The sequence below is a fragment of the Olea europaea genome, chromosome 22 (genome assembly GCF_002742605.1).
Source record: "Olea europaea var. sylvestris chromosome 22, O_europaea_v1, whole genome shotgun sequence".
NCBI classification, from domain to species: domain Eukaryota; kingdom Viridiplantae; phylum Streptophyta; class Magnoliopsida; order Lamiales; family Oleaceae; genus Olea; species Olea europaea.
The window spans coordinates 7,130,025-7,145,078 of NC_036258.1; the positions used below are offsets into that span (position 1 = coordinate 7,130,025).

The 15,054-nt window shown below is 33.0% G+C and overlaps 1 pseudogene; it reads left to right on the top strand.

Moving 5' to 3' along the window:
• Positions 1-601: 601 nt before the first annotated feature.
• Positions 602-10,513, top strand: LOC111371583 (annotated as a pseudogene).
• The last annotated feature ends 4,541 nt before the right edge of the window (positions 10,514-15,054 follow it).

Genomic DNA, 15,054 nt, shown 5'->3' on the forward strand with positions numbered 1-15,054 from the left:
TTTTAAGGGCTCCATGCTTTCATATTTTTCATTTTTTTTTTTAAATACCGCAGGTGCAATATTCAAACGTCAAATAGGACCAAACAAAAGTGGAAACACAGTCAGTTTCTAATGATGAACAAGGTTGATAGGCGCAAGAATGTGAAGTGTTTATAAATAGCTTAAATTACAAATAAATAGAAATAAGAAGTGAATATGTGGATAGTATTTGTAGAACAATCAAAACGTGTGGATAAAAAGCGACTTGAGTATTTACACGAGCCGAACTTTGACAGGCACACAGCTTTAAAATAACCAAGAGACCAATGCCTCAATCTAAAATGGGGGCATAGAGAACAATGCGAGGGGCACTGGATTTTTGAACTCCGAAAATACCTTTTTGCATTGTTATTGTCATTATCCATTCATAATTACACTATTAAACATGTATTTTATAGTGTGCTCTGCCTCATAGGGTTTGTTATCCGTGTTCGAATTTTGGGGAGTTTTAGGATTAGAAAGACAGAGAGGGGAAGAGGTGGCAGCAAAAGGAAAGGGGATACAGCCTGCTTTTCTCGATGACATCATCAACCGGTTATTGAGGTCCTGGCACACGAGCACCATGCATTAGGTACATATGGCGGAGAGTGAGATCCGCCCTCTCTATACTGCCTGTCATGAAATCTTTCTTTCACAGCCTAATCTCTTTGATCTTATTGCTCATGCAAAGATTTGTGGCAACATTCATTGTTACAACCCATATTATTTAGTCAAGAGTTGAATTTTCAAAGTCAAGGTCAAATAGGGATTTAAATGAAATAAATAATTTGATTGGGACTTAATTGACCAAATTATTTTATTGGGGTTTATTTTATTATTGATATTACTTAAGGATTTAAAATGGCCATCATTTAGACTTGGGGGATTTAGTTTATAAGTATGGAAAGATTAATGAATAGAATTTATACAAAACATAAAAGAAGGGATTTGATTGCAAAATTGGGTTATTGGAGGACAAGCGTCAAGTTATTAACCAATGTCTCATTTGTTTAATGATATATACACACAAGAGGGAGAGACTTGGACAGAAATGCAGAAGCCAGAAAAATCGAAAAAGAAGAGAAAGGAAAAGAGAAAAAGGAAGAAAAAGAGGAAAAAAAAAACTTGAGTTCCATTCTTCAAGATCTTCATTTCTTAGAGAGGTAAAGAAGTAAGTATTCTATGGTATGATTTATATTAAATTTTGTAGGGTTCTAAGTAGTTGGGTTAATTTGATGGTTTAAATTTCAGATTGATGGAAAGTAATACTATTTTTAGTAATCCCTACATTTCTAATTGAATGCTTGAGAAAATACAGTTGGGGAAATTATTGTATTGATGAAATACACACTTGAAAGGATTAATATAATGAACAAGATGTAAATTAAATTGGTGCAAGAGAGAATTCAAGTTTCACAAGAATAGAAGAAATAAATTGTTTTTATGTTTGGGTTGAAATTTGGATATGTGGCGTGATTGTGAAGGTGTTAGAAAGTAAGAATTATTACAAATTGATTAAAGGAAATTTAGGAAAATTTCACAAGTCTCGAGAAATTTAGTTTAATTATTATATCATTAGAGATGAAAGGTTTCTTGATTTTAATAGTGGTTAAATTAGTTATTTATAACGTATTTCAGGTGATGATGAAGAAATTGGAAAAGTTTACCGACCGGCCTAGTCTGTAGCTCATTTGAGTGAGTGGATATAAACTTATTTTTCATAGTATTTATAAATTTATATTGAATCAGAAAATTTATTAATTCATACAGTTGATTTCATAGCACGATTTTCAGAAAAAAGTTGATTTATAAACAGTTGTTTTTAAAGTTAAATTCTGTTAAGTTAAATCATTTCATTGGCATATTATTTCAGTATTAAATAGTTCAGCATATTTAAAGTTATTTTCTAAAAAATCACCAGAAAGTACCCAAGTGATTTTACCCTCTCTGCACTGGTGTTAATGTATTTTCAAAGTGTATGACCAGTTATGGTGATTTTACCCGCTATGCACTATTGCGAATGTGTTTTCATGGTGTATGACCAGATAGCCCTGCACACGTATGACCAGAATTTTAGAATTACAAAATTATAGAATTTCAGAATTAGATAGCTTTACCATGTCTATTGTGCAAATCGATACATGAGTATAGTTATTCCGAGTACCTTTTTGGTGTGATTTTTCAATATTATACAGCTTATCAAATTTTAGAATACAGAATTTAGCTTATTCTATTTAAAGAATAAAGATTTTAACTTAAAGTACCGTGTAATGATATTTTTATTATAAACCAGTTTTTAGAAAGTTAGCATAAATGGAAAAAGTATATTTGTTTACAAACTTATCCACTCACTGAGTTACAAGCTCATATATTTCATCTCCCTTTTTCTTATAGACAATAGCTGTGTTGAGCCGCATAGCTGTGTTGAGTCGCATCGAAGCCTGTTGAATTACCAAATTGAGCCACCCAGTTGTTATTTTATGTTTCTTTTTGTCAGTTTTTATAGTTCATAATTTTTTGGGTAGATGCATCTTTTGTCAATTTATATCATGGGCTCATTGCATAATTTTGTATAAGTAATGCATTTGGAGTCCTCTGGTTTGTAAATAAGTGTAAATTTCATTCTGACACACTTTATTTTGAATAATCGTGTTTGGAAGGGCTGATGTACCCTGTTTTAAATTATATGTATTGGTTTGAGAAAGTTGATAAATTTTCAGGTGATTTTAGTCCATATTTTAGAGGAAATTCTGTCAAATTTTTATAAAATTATGCCACGGTAAAAGCAAATTATAGTTACCTTAGTGGTGGGTCTGGCATTTAGCTGGTATCCCTTATCGGCGCACGACACATGTCGGGTCCATTAGGGTGATTCGGGATGGGTTGTGTCATTCGTGGTTAGTTCCAAGATCTTTTAAGGCTTTTCGAATTTGCGGGATTCCCACCGGAGGCCAATTATTTGTTCTTAGAGGGATATGTGGACTATGACGAGCACAGTATAGAACCTATTGGAAAAATGGTTATGAAATGGGTCAACTTTGAGCCCAAATTTATGTAGGACCCACCTTTTAATTAATACGGGACATAGCATATTCACGTTCTACTCCGCGAGATGATTAACATGATATATTTATTTATCGAAAATAATTTAAAATTGAATGAAATATTAAGTGCTAAAATAACCCACATAAAACTTAGTATTATGGAATAATTTAATTTTCCAAATACATATCCCACATAGGAAAGTTAGAAAACTTTAGTGTGGTTTATAAGGTGGAAGTTTGAAATTAGGTTTGGGCCCCAAGGGGTACCAATAGTCTTTGGAAAGGAGAACACCTATATCCTATTGGGTTCAATCATAAACCCATACGTGCGCGCCGCCGTCGCCGCCCGTCCGACCGGCCGGCTCGGCACGAGCATGTGCCCATGTCCGGGTTCGGGTGGACCTTTGCAATATATTAACTTTTTGGACAAAATTTATTTAAAATTTTGGGCCAAATTATAAATAATCAAATTCTTGAAAACATTATGAAATTTAAATTTTTGGCTTATTCCGGGTGATTTTTGGGTCTGGATGGATTATTTAACAGTCGTCTGTTAACCGACCAAACAGTCGACTGTTAACCGACTTAACAGATCCGACTTTTAGAATAATATGTCTGTTCTAGATTTTTGAGGTTTGTCTGAAATGTAACGACTGTTTGAATGACCACGAACAAGTCTATAAATAGCCTGCCTTTCTACCAGAAAATTTACACAATTTTCATTGCAAACTTTCTGTGCTTTGAATCTCATTCCGCTCTTTCTCGTTCTGATATTGTCTCGAAGTAAAACACACTTCGTTGAATTCGTTGGAACTTCTGCAGATTGCAATGCTACTTTCGTAGGAGACGAAAATTCGTTCTATCCTGGGAAACGATTGCTGGACGCCTTTAGCACTATTAAAAGCAGCAAATTCGTTTTAAGAAAATATCGTGAAGTCGATCGACTCGAATTACATTTTGGATCCTGTTGACCATTTCTTACATTCAGGTGATTCGGTCGGATTGTTTTGGAAGGAGTAACTTCAAACTCTAGAAACAACAATCTTAAAACAAAGTTGGCTATTATTCTATTTTTGTTTTTACTCCTTCTTACCATTGATATTATGATTGTATTTCAGAAATGACAACTTCTGGTACCACACTCCCGAATACGACTGGGGAAAAACCAGAAAAATTTAATGGGTCAGATTTCAAGCGTTGGCAACAAAAAATGCCTTTTTATCTAACATCATTAAATCTGGCTAAATTTCTCAAAGAAGATGTACCTTCATATACTGAGCAAGACAGTGATGCTGAAAAATTGGCTGCGGTTGATGCATGGAAGCATTCTGATATCTTGTGCAGAAATTATGTACTCAATGGATTGGATAACACATTATATAATGTGTACTACAATGCTAAGTCCGCAAAAGAACTGTGGGAATCTTTGAACACAAAGTACAAAATCAAAGATGCCGGCACGAAGAAATTAATTGTCGGTCTTTTTTGGACTATAAAATGGTTGACAGCAAGACTGTCATATCCCAAGTTCAAGAACTACAAATCATACTTAGCGACATCCATGCCGAAGGAATGAAACTAAGTGAATCATTTCAAGTCACTGCACTGATTGAGAAATTACCACTTTCATGGAAGGATTTCAAGAATTACCTAAAGCACAAGTAGAAGGAAATGAAACTTGAAGATATCATTGTCCGATTGAGAATAGAAGAAGACGATCACAAAATTGAAAAAAGGAATGGTGCATCTCATTCGATGGAATCAAAAGCTAACATTGTAGAAAGAGGCTTCAAAACTAACAAAAAGAGGAAGCACAATGAGGAAGGACAAATTGGTTCTTCAAAAATTGTTAAAAAGTTTTAAGGCAACTGTTACAATTGTGGCAAGGCAGGACATCGATCCAAGGATTGTCAAAAGCCAAAGAATGTGAAGGGAAAAACTCACCTGGCCAATGTTATAGAACATGAGAACCTCACTGATAAGGTACAAGACATGAATCTTTCTACGGTCATCTCTAAATGCAACTTAACTGGAAACACTAAGGAGTGGTGGGTGGATACTGGAGCTACTCATCACATATGCTCAAACCGCGGGATGTTCTCTACCTACAAAGCGATGGATCATGATGAACATCTCTACATGGGAAACTCGTCATCTTCCAAGGTAGAAGGACATGAGAAGATAGTGCTGAAAATGACAAGTGGAAAATAGCTCACTTTGAATGACGTTCTTTATGTGCCCGATATTAGGAAAAACTTAGTATCTGGTTCTCTATTAAGTAAGAATGAGTTTAAGCTTATATTTGTCTCAGACAAATTTGTACTCTCAAAAAATGAAATGTTTGTAGGAAAGGGCTACCTGAATGAGGGGCTCTTTAAGTTGAATGTAATGACTGTTGTACTTCCAATTATGAATAAGAATACATCTTCTTCTTACTTACTTGAGTCATTTAACATTTGATATGAACGATTAGGACATACAAATTATAACACTTTGCGTAGACTAATCAAATTAGATTTATTACCAAAGTGTGATTTAAATCCTAATCACAAATGCAATATATGTGTAGAAGCCAAAATGTCATGTCTACCCTTTCGTTCTGTTGAAAGAAGTATTGAACCCCTAGATTTAATTCACACTGACATATGTGATTTAAATTTTGTTCAAACTAAGGAAGGTAATAAGTACTTTATCACTTTTATCGATAATTGTACCTGATATTCCTATGTGTATTTGCTCAAAAGCAAAGACGAAGCAATTGAAGTGTTTAAACATTATAAGTTAGAAGTTGAAAATCAACTTAGCAAAAAGATTAAGGACATAAGAAGTGATAGAGATGGTGAATATGATTCACCATTTGAGAAATTCTGTTCGGAACACGAAATTTTTTATCAAACTACCACACCTTATTCTCCTCAATCTAATGGTATTGCTGAACGCAAGAATCGAACATTGAAGGAGATGATGAATGCTATGTTAATAAGTTCTAGATTACCACAGAACTTGTGGGGGGAAGCCTTGCTTTCTGCCAACTATATTCTTAACAAACTACCACATCAAAAAATGCAAAAGATACCTTATGAAATATGGAAAGGTCGCAAACCTAATTATAAATACTTGAAGGTATGGGGATGTTTGGCTAAGGTAGTAGTTACTAAACCTAAAAGGGTTAAGATAGGACCTAAAACCATTGATTGTGTATTCATTGGTTATGCCTACCATAGTAATAAGTACAAATTTATGATATATAAGTTTGAAATACCTGATATGCATGTTAATACTATTATTGAATCAAGGGATGCTACATTTTTCGAAAATACTTTTCCTTATAACATGCAAGATGAATCAAATTTACAAAAGAGATCTCGTGAAAACGAAGAGACTATAGATCAAGAATCTATAAATGAACAACCAAGATGAAGTAAGAAGGCTAGGACGTCAACCTCCTTTGAGCCTGATTTTCTAACATATTTGTTAGAAAATGAACCTCAAAGTTTTAAAGAGGCTATGTCATCAACCGAAGCTTCATATTGGAAAGAAGCTGTTCATAGTGAAATTGAACCCATAATACAAAATCATACTGAGGAATTAGTAGACCTCCCTCCCGGTAATAAGCCTTTGGGATGTAAATGGATTTTCAAAAGGAAAATGAAAGCAGATGGATCAATTGACAAATATAAAGCAAGACTTGTCGCTAAAGGCTTCAAGCACAAAGAAGGTCTTGATTATTTCGATACCTACTCTCCTGTGACAAGAATCACTTCCATACGTATGCTTATTACAATAGCAGTATTGAATGGTTTGGATATACATCAAATAAATGTTAAAACGGCGTTTTTGAATGGGGAATTAGATGAAGAAATTTATACGGAGCAACCTAAAGGATTTGCGACCTCAGGACAAGAAAAGAAGGTGTGTCGATTTGTTAAATCACTATATGGATTAAATCAGGCTCCTAAGAAATGGCATGAAAATTTTGACATGGTTATGATATCAAGTGGTTTCAAAATTAACGAGTGTGACAAATGTGTTTATGTCAAGAACACTCCAAATGGATATGTCATGGTATGTTTATATGTAGATGACATGTTGATTATGGGTAACAATGATACCATAATTCAAAATACAAAAAGGATGCTAACAAGTAAATTTGAAATGAAGGATTTAGGTGTGGCCGATGTTATATTAGGAATTAAAATTTCTAGAACATCTGATGGTCTCATATTGTCTCAATCACATTACATTGAGAAGATTCTTGATAAATTCAAGAAATATGATATTATTCCTATGAAAACATCTATGGATGTTAGTATGCATCTTGTTTCCAATACTGGTGATAGTAAATCTCAATTGGAATACTCTTGTATTATGGGCAGTTTAATGTATGTCATGAATTGCACTCGACCTGATATTGCCTATTCAATTAGTAGGCTAAGCCGATATACAAGTAATCCAAGCACTGATCATTGGAAGGCTATTTTTAGAGTTTTAGGGTATTTAAAATATACACAAAATTTTGGATTGCATTATTCGAGATATCCAATAGTACTTGAAGGATACTGTGATGCAAATTGGATATCAGATACTTAAGATTCCAAATCAACAAGTTGATATGTCTTTACACTTGGAGGTGCTGCAATATCATGAAAATCTTCAAAATATACATGTATAGCTAGATCAACAATGGAATCTGAATTCATTGCATTAGACAAAGCCGGAGAAGAAGCCGAATGGCTACGAAACTTTCTAGAAGATATTCCATGTTAGACAAAACTTGCGCTTGCTATATGTATCAATTTTGATAGTCAATCAGCAATTGGTAAGGCACAAAATGCAATGTATAACGGTAAATCTCGACATATAAGTCGTAAACACAATACTGTTAGACAATTGCTCTCTACTGACATTATCTCTATAGAATATGTGAAATTAAAAGAGTTCATCAAAGGGGATGGGATTAAAACTAATAAAATAATCAAAAGTTTCCATGGTGGCAACCCAACCTAGTTGACTGGAGATCCCAAGATCTAGATTCAATGGGACGACCGAACTGTGAAAAACTTAGTGTGCACTAGGAAGATTTTACTCCTACCCATTCCTATAATGAGCCAGTGCCTAGCTACCGCAAAATAAGTTAAGATACGCTTTTAATGATTTCTATATCTTGATTCGTTCAAGTGGAGTATAGCAGAATACTCTTTATGGAAATCACCTATGTGAGTGAGAAGGGGCCGCTTTTAAGAAAATTAGATGATGATGAATTCTCTAAAAACCACTCATGAACCAGGAGGTATCCAAGGCCAAAATGGACACAAACGTGAGAACCAACTGTGTTCGAAGAAAACTATGTGACTTCTATTGTTTAGGTTTCCATAAATGGCTAACTGTTCAAAGCAATTTGCTACTGATTGGCTAAGGAAATTCAATAGATTTTACTAGGGAAAGTTCAAAATCATTGACTACTTATTTCGATGCAGTTTTCTTCAATTTTTACTTTGAAAAACATATCAGATGTTATCGTTTGGAAAAATGCCAACATATTTCATTCATGTGGGGGATTGTTGGAAAAATGGTTATGAAATTGGTCAACTTTGAGCCCAAATTTTTGTAGGACCCACCTTTTAATTAACAGGGGACCTAGCACACGTTCTACTCCGCGAGATGATTAACGTGATATATTTATTTGTCGAAAATCATTTAAAATTGAATGAAATATTAAGTGTTAAAGTAACCCACATAAAACTTAGTATTATGGAAGAATTTGATTTTCCAAACACTTATTCCACATAGGAAAGTTAGGAAACTTTGGTGTGGTTTATAAGGTGAAAGTTTGGAATTGGGTTTGGGCCCTAAGGGGTACCAATAGTATTTGGAAGGGGGAAGACCTATATCCTATTGGGTTTGGTCATAAACCTACACGCGTGAGCCACCGCCGCCGCTTGTCCGACCGGCCGGCTCGACTCGGCACGGCATGAGCATGTGCCCGTGTCCGAGTCCGGTCCGGTTCGGTTTCAGGTTCGGGTGGACCTTTGCACTATATTAACTTTTTGGACAAAATTCATTTAAAATTTTGGACCAAATTGTAAATAATCAAATTCTTGGATACATTATGAAATTTAAATTTTTGGCTTATTTCGGGTGATTTTTTGGTTTGGATGAATTGTTTAACAGTCGTCTGTTAACCGACCAAACAGTCGACTGTTAACCGACTTAACATATGCGACTTTTAGAACAATATATCTGTTCCGGATTTTTGAGGTTTGTTTGAAAGGTGACGACTGTTCGAATGGCCACGAACAAGTTTATAAGTAGCCTGCCTCTCTATCAGAAAATTTACACAATTTTCATTGCAAACTTTCTATGCTTCGTATCTCATTCCCCTCTCTCTCGTTCTGATATTGTCTCGAAGTAAAACACACTTTGTTGAGTTCGTTGGAACTCTTCCAGATTGTAGTGCTGCTTCAGTAGGAGACGAAAATTTGTTCTATTCTGGGAAACGATTGCTGGACGCCTTTAGCACCATTGAAGGCAGCAAAATCGTTTTAAAGAAATATCATGAAGTCGGTCGGCTCGAATTACATTTTGGATCCTGTTGATCATTTCTTACATTCAGGTGATTCTGTCGGATTGTTTTGGAAGGAGTAACTTCAAACTCCAGAAACAACAGAAACAATATGCCTTCTTCTTGCCTATAAAAATAAATATCTTGAAAATTTCTTTCTTTTAAGAGGAAATCATGTATGTGCTTCTAATAATAGGATATATGGATTCTATGACGAATGTAGCGCTGATACAATGTGACACTCTGGAAAGCTTTTATTAAGTGTTTTAACTGCCTTCCGGTGGCTGCTATTATTGAAGAGAAAATACTCTGCATGCATGGCTGTCTTTCTCCTGATCTACATGGCTTGGATCAAATAAGGATTTTGCTTCGTCCAACTGATGTTCCCCGCTCTGGTTTGCTTTGTGACTTACTTTGGTCGGATCCTAGCAATGAAAAAGGTTGGAGGATGAGCGATAAGGGGGTCTCATACACTTTTGGCTCCAATAAGGTAACCAAATTTCTAATGAAGAATAATTTAGACCTTGTATGTCGTGGTCTGGAGGTTGTGGAAGATGGATATGAATTTTTTGCTGACAGACAGCTAGTTACAATATTTTATGTCCCAACTTTCGTGGTGAATTCGATAACGCTGGTGCAATTATGAGCATTGACGATACTTTGACGTGTGCGTTTCAGATCCTGAAACCAGCCAATTGAAGGAGGTTTTTGTGAAGTGATTACTACAATTTTAGTTCTACAATATGTCTCATCATTTACTATGCCTGATAAGATTATAGCTTCTAAACTCAGGGCATGCATTTCATTCACTGTAGACTAGGTAATTTGGAGGCAAATATGCCGAGGTTGCCCGACTTGCCATATTGTATTTTTCTGCCTTTTCTTGTTATTCTAAAAGGAAACAATAACTAACGGATCCCAATGCACCGGCTGAAGATAGAGTTTCACTCAAAATAGGTAACTTGAGCTTGAAATCTGATGAAGGATTGAAAATATCTTATATATAATTATAGAAAAATATTAAATATTTAATTAATAATAATTAAATCTTGATCAATATATGTTATATTCACTCACTACCTTGATGTTTGAGATGAATTTTTTTTTTTCCAAAAATGGAAAAAATCAAGATAATAACTAAAAGCGAGAGTCCTAATCTTAAGAATTATCCTTCTTAACTCCGCACCTAGATAGTATTCCATCCTGCAAAAGTTCAAATATTAGAACATTGAACAATAGATAATGAAATAAAACACAATCTCAAAAAACTAAACGAATCGAATTGTAACTATCATTTTATACCAATACTAATAATAAAAAAAATGATCAAACAAATTAAAGAGCAAAAAAAAAAAAAGAAAAAGAAATGAATTCCAGGCAAAAATAAAAAATAAAACAAAAAAATTTATTATAAAGTTTTTTAATAAAGTTGAAATAATTAATGTTAAAAAAATATTATTTAACTAAAATTGAAAAAATTACGTTTTATCATAAAATGAAAAGAATCAAAAAAATAATTTAAATCGAACAAAAGATTATTTATAATATGAAGAAAAAATACATTTTAAAAAAAATATATAATAAAAAAATTAAACAAAAGAAAGTTACGAAAATTAAATAAAGAATATATAAATATTATTTAACTAAAGTAGACAAAATTAAGTTTTATCATAAAGAGAAAAGAATTACAAAAAATTTTAAATCAAAAAAATTATTTATAATATGAACAAAAAAACTAAAAAGGGAAAAAATAAATGAGGAAAAAATGAAAAATGAAAAAGAACTCATGTCTGTCTCCATGCAGTACGAAGATTTTTTTTTTTCATTTTTTTCCTCATTTATTTTTTCTTTTTTGATTTATTTTGTTTATATTATAAATACTTTTTTATTTCGATTTAAAATTCTTTGTAATTCTTTTCTCTTTATGATAAAACTTAATTTTTTTTATTTTAGTTAAATAATATATATATATATTCTTTTTTTTTTTAATTTTCATAATTTTCTTTTGTTTAATTTTTTTTGTTTTTATTATATTTTTTGAAATTTGTTTAAAAATCGCTTTTTTCTTCATATTATAAATAATTTTTTCGGTTTAAAATTATTTTTAATTCTTTTTGTTTTATGATAAAATGTAAATTTTTCAATTTTATTTAAATAATATTTATTTTTAATTTTAATTATTTCAATTTAATTAAAAAACTTTATAATAACTTTTTTTTTGGTCTTTATGATAAAGATGCATAAAAATTTGTCAGAATGAATATACAAAATTCTAGTTGAATTTAAATTTTACTTACCTTTGGATGAAGTATTCAAAATTCTTCACTTTTGTCTCACTTACTTCCGTTTCTTTCAACTTCCTTCAATCTAACAAAAAAAAAGGGGGGTAAATCTTGAACTTGAATATGTTAATATGCACTTCAAAGACAGAAAACACAACGAGACCAAATGAAAATTTTTAGTTATAGAAAATGAATACAAAGACAATAATTTGCATGTATGTTTCAATTTATAAAATGCACTTCGAAAACAAAGAAATCAGCATAAACATGACCAAAAGAATTTTTCGAACCTTAAAAACTAAATCTCGAGGTCATGAATAAAAATAACATCTTTGAAAATTGAATTTCAGAACAAAGACAATAAGTGTAAATCTTGAAGATATATTTAGATTTAACTTCCAAAGAAAGTAAAACAAAATCACAGACAACTAAATAACACGTCCAAACCTAAACTTTAAGTCAACTAACTGAAAACAAAAAATAGATAGATTCAAATAGTATACATTTTTTAAAATGTCAATTAAAAAAATACAAATAAAGAACTACCAGGGGAAAAAAAGGAAATTAACTTGCCTGTTGGGGAATATCAGTCCCAAAACATTGAAATCTTAGATCTGATATCAAGGAAAAATCTAAAAAATAAATATAAAACAAATTAGTTTATACACAAAATATAGAACAGATAGAAGTAGAACATTGGCAAAAGAAGAAAGAACCCAGTGAACTTTAGAAAAAATGATGGATGATTTGTGTGGAAAAATGGAGAAGTAAAGAGCCATAGCCGTAGCGTGTGAAAATGGAGAAAAAGTAAAGAGGGCTCTATGTGACAAGATGATGTTGTTTTGATCCCACAATGGAAAAAAAATTTACTACAGTGTGATAAAATGGAAGAATTCACTGTTTCAATTACAGTACCTTCTCATTCCCTTTTTTATATAGTAGTGAAAAGTAAAGAGGGCTCTGCATGACAAGATGACGTCATTCTACTCCCACAATGAAAAATAATTGCTTTAGTGTGATAAAATGGAAAAATTTACTATTCCAACTACAGTACCTTCAAATACCCTTGTTTATATAATTGTGATATTTATTAGATTTTTTAATATTTTGAATACTCCAATACCTTAATGACTTGACTACCTCAGTTTGAGATTAAAATATTATAGGGAATTGAGATTTAAGAGCCAACTGCTTTGAGAGCCAAACATGCACATTTCGCTTATTGCGATCCAATTTAGGTCCCACTACCCTTGCACAGTTGCAATCATAGATTTGACTTGTGTGACAACATGACTAAGTTTGGATTCTAGCTTTGATATTATTTCGAGTGAATTGGGATATGTTGATTAAATTCAAGATTACCATGCAGTAATTTATATAAATAGATAGTGAATAAACAATTGGGCAAAATTTTGACTTATAGACTGAACATAATAAAATTAGAATGATAATGGTCGAGGCAAGAGTTCGTCTCTTTCTCCTTAATAATGTCTCGCACTAGTGCTGAAGGTCTCTTGACACTCGTCTCCCAAGATACAACAATATCGACTTATAATAGTAGCATTCCAAATTACAAGATCTGGTGAACCTAAGAATATTTTGATCTCTCGAAAACTAGAGGATTAAAATGTACGAAATTAATATTTTGGATTGAAATGCAAAATATGGAATACTGCAGGATTGAAAGACAATATTTCGCAAGAAAGGAAATCAAAATAGATTTTGGAATAAATAAATTTCGAGATATGGGGATCTATCTATAGAAGTTAAATGTTGTGTCCAAAAGATACAATAGTAGAAAAGTTGTGTTTGAAACAGACACAACCCATTTGGATAGACAGTTAAAATTGTTAGCAACTGCTAGTTTTTAGAAGATGCCACATGTTTTTCTAGGAAAAAATAAATAGTATAATAAAAATATATTATTTAATTTAATAAAATATAATTAAAATATTATTTTACAAAAATATATACCAACTAGGCCCAAGCCCTTGCCTGTTATGTGCTGAGTCGGTCGATCAGATGGCAACAACAACGTGTGTGTGGGCTTTAGCTAGGGATGACAATTCGCCTCGTCGGCTCGGGCTGCCCGTGGCTCGGCTCGGCTTGAGGCTCAAGAGAACCAAGCTGAAACTCGAGTCAAGCCCCATTTTGGGGTGCCGGGCAAAGCTCGAGCCAGCCCGTGTAGCTCGCTGGCTTGGTCTCACTAGCCTATATTTAAAAAAATATATACAAAAAAAAAAAAAAATTAAAGGCAACGTGTTGTAACCCGCTGCCTTTAGTTTTTAAGGCAGCAATCCGCTGCCTTAATTTTAAGGCAATAGAGGCTGCCTTTAAAAAATTAAAAAATTACCAAAATTGAGCCAACCCAAGCCGAAAGCTCGGGTCTAGCCTAATTTTTTTGGTTGACCTTTTGCTCGGCCTGACTCAGGTTTGGAAAAAAGCTCGATCATTTTAACCGAGCTAAGTTCAAGCTTCGAATTTCGGCTCGCAAGTCGGCTCGACTCGATTCGTTGACATCCCTAGCTTTAGTTCAACCTACTAGCATGTAGGTCTCCTCCCATCCAAAGACTATTGGTACCCCTTAGGGTCCAAACTCAAATCCCAAACTTGAGCAATATAAAGTGGTTTTTATTGTTCTAGTTTTCCTACAAGGATTGGCACTTTCTAATTTCCCACCAATTTTTATTCACAATTTATCTCAACTTCAAATTATCATTTTTTTCTTTAATTTCTCATTCACCTTTAATTAGTTTTGAAAAATAAATACATATACCGATTCTACTCATGAAGTAGAATACACTCAGCCAAAAAAAACATTTATCCAACTAAAAGGGCCCACTTAAATAATTGGTCAAAAGTTGGTCAAACCAACTAATTATACCAATTTTCCAACAAGATGCAATCCCAAAAGGTTAACCTATTGGGAGCCCATCATATATCCTACATTTAACCAATCTGGGAATCACTCTAGTGGAGCTGGAAACTTTTTCACCAATTGACATACTAGTACTTTACCCGAATGTGATACGTCACTTAGTTCCATATCTAAGCCCTAGTTATTGATAACATGTTTCTACCGAAAGCCACTTATCAAAAATCCAATTTAATAATATTAGAAATAATATGTACAGATGCTGACGTGTTG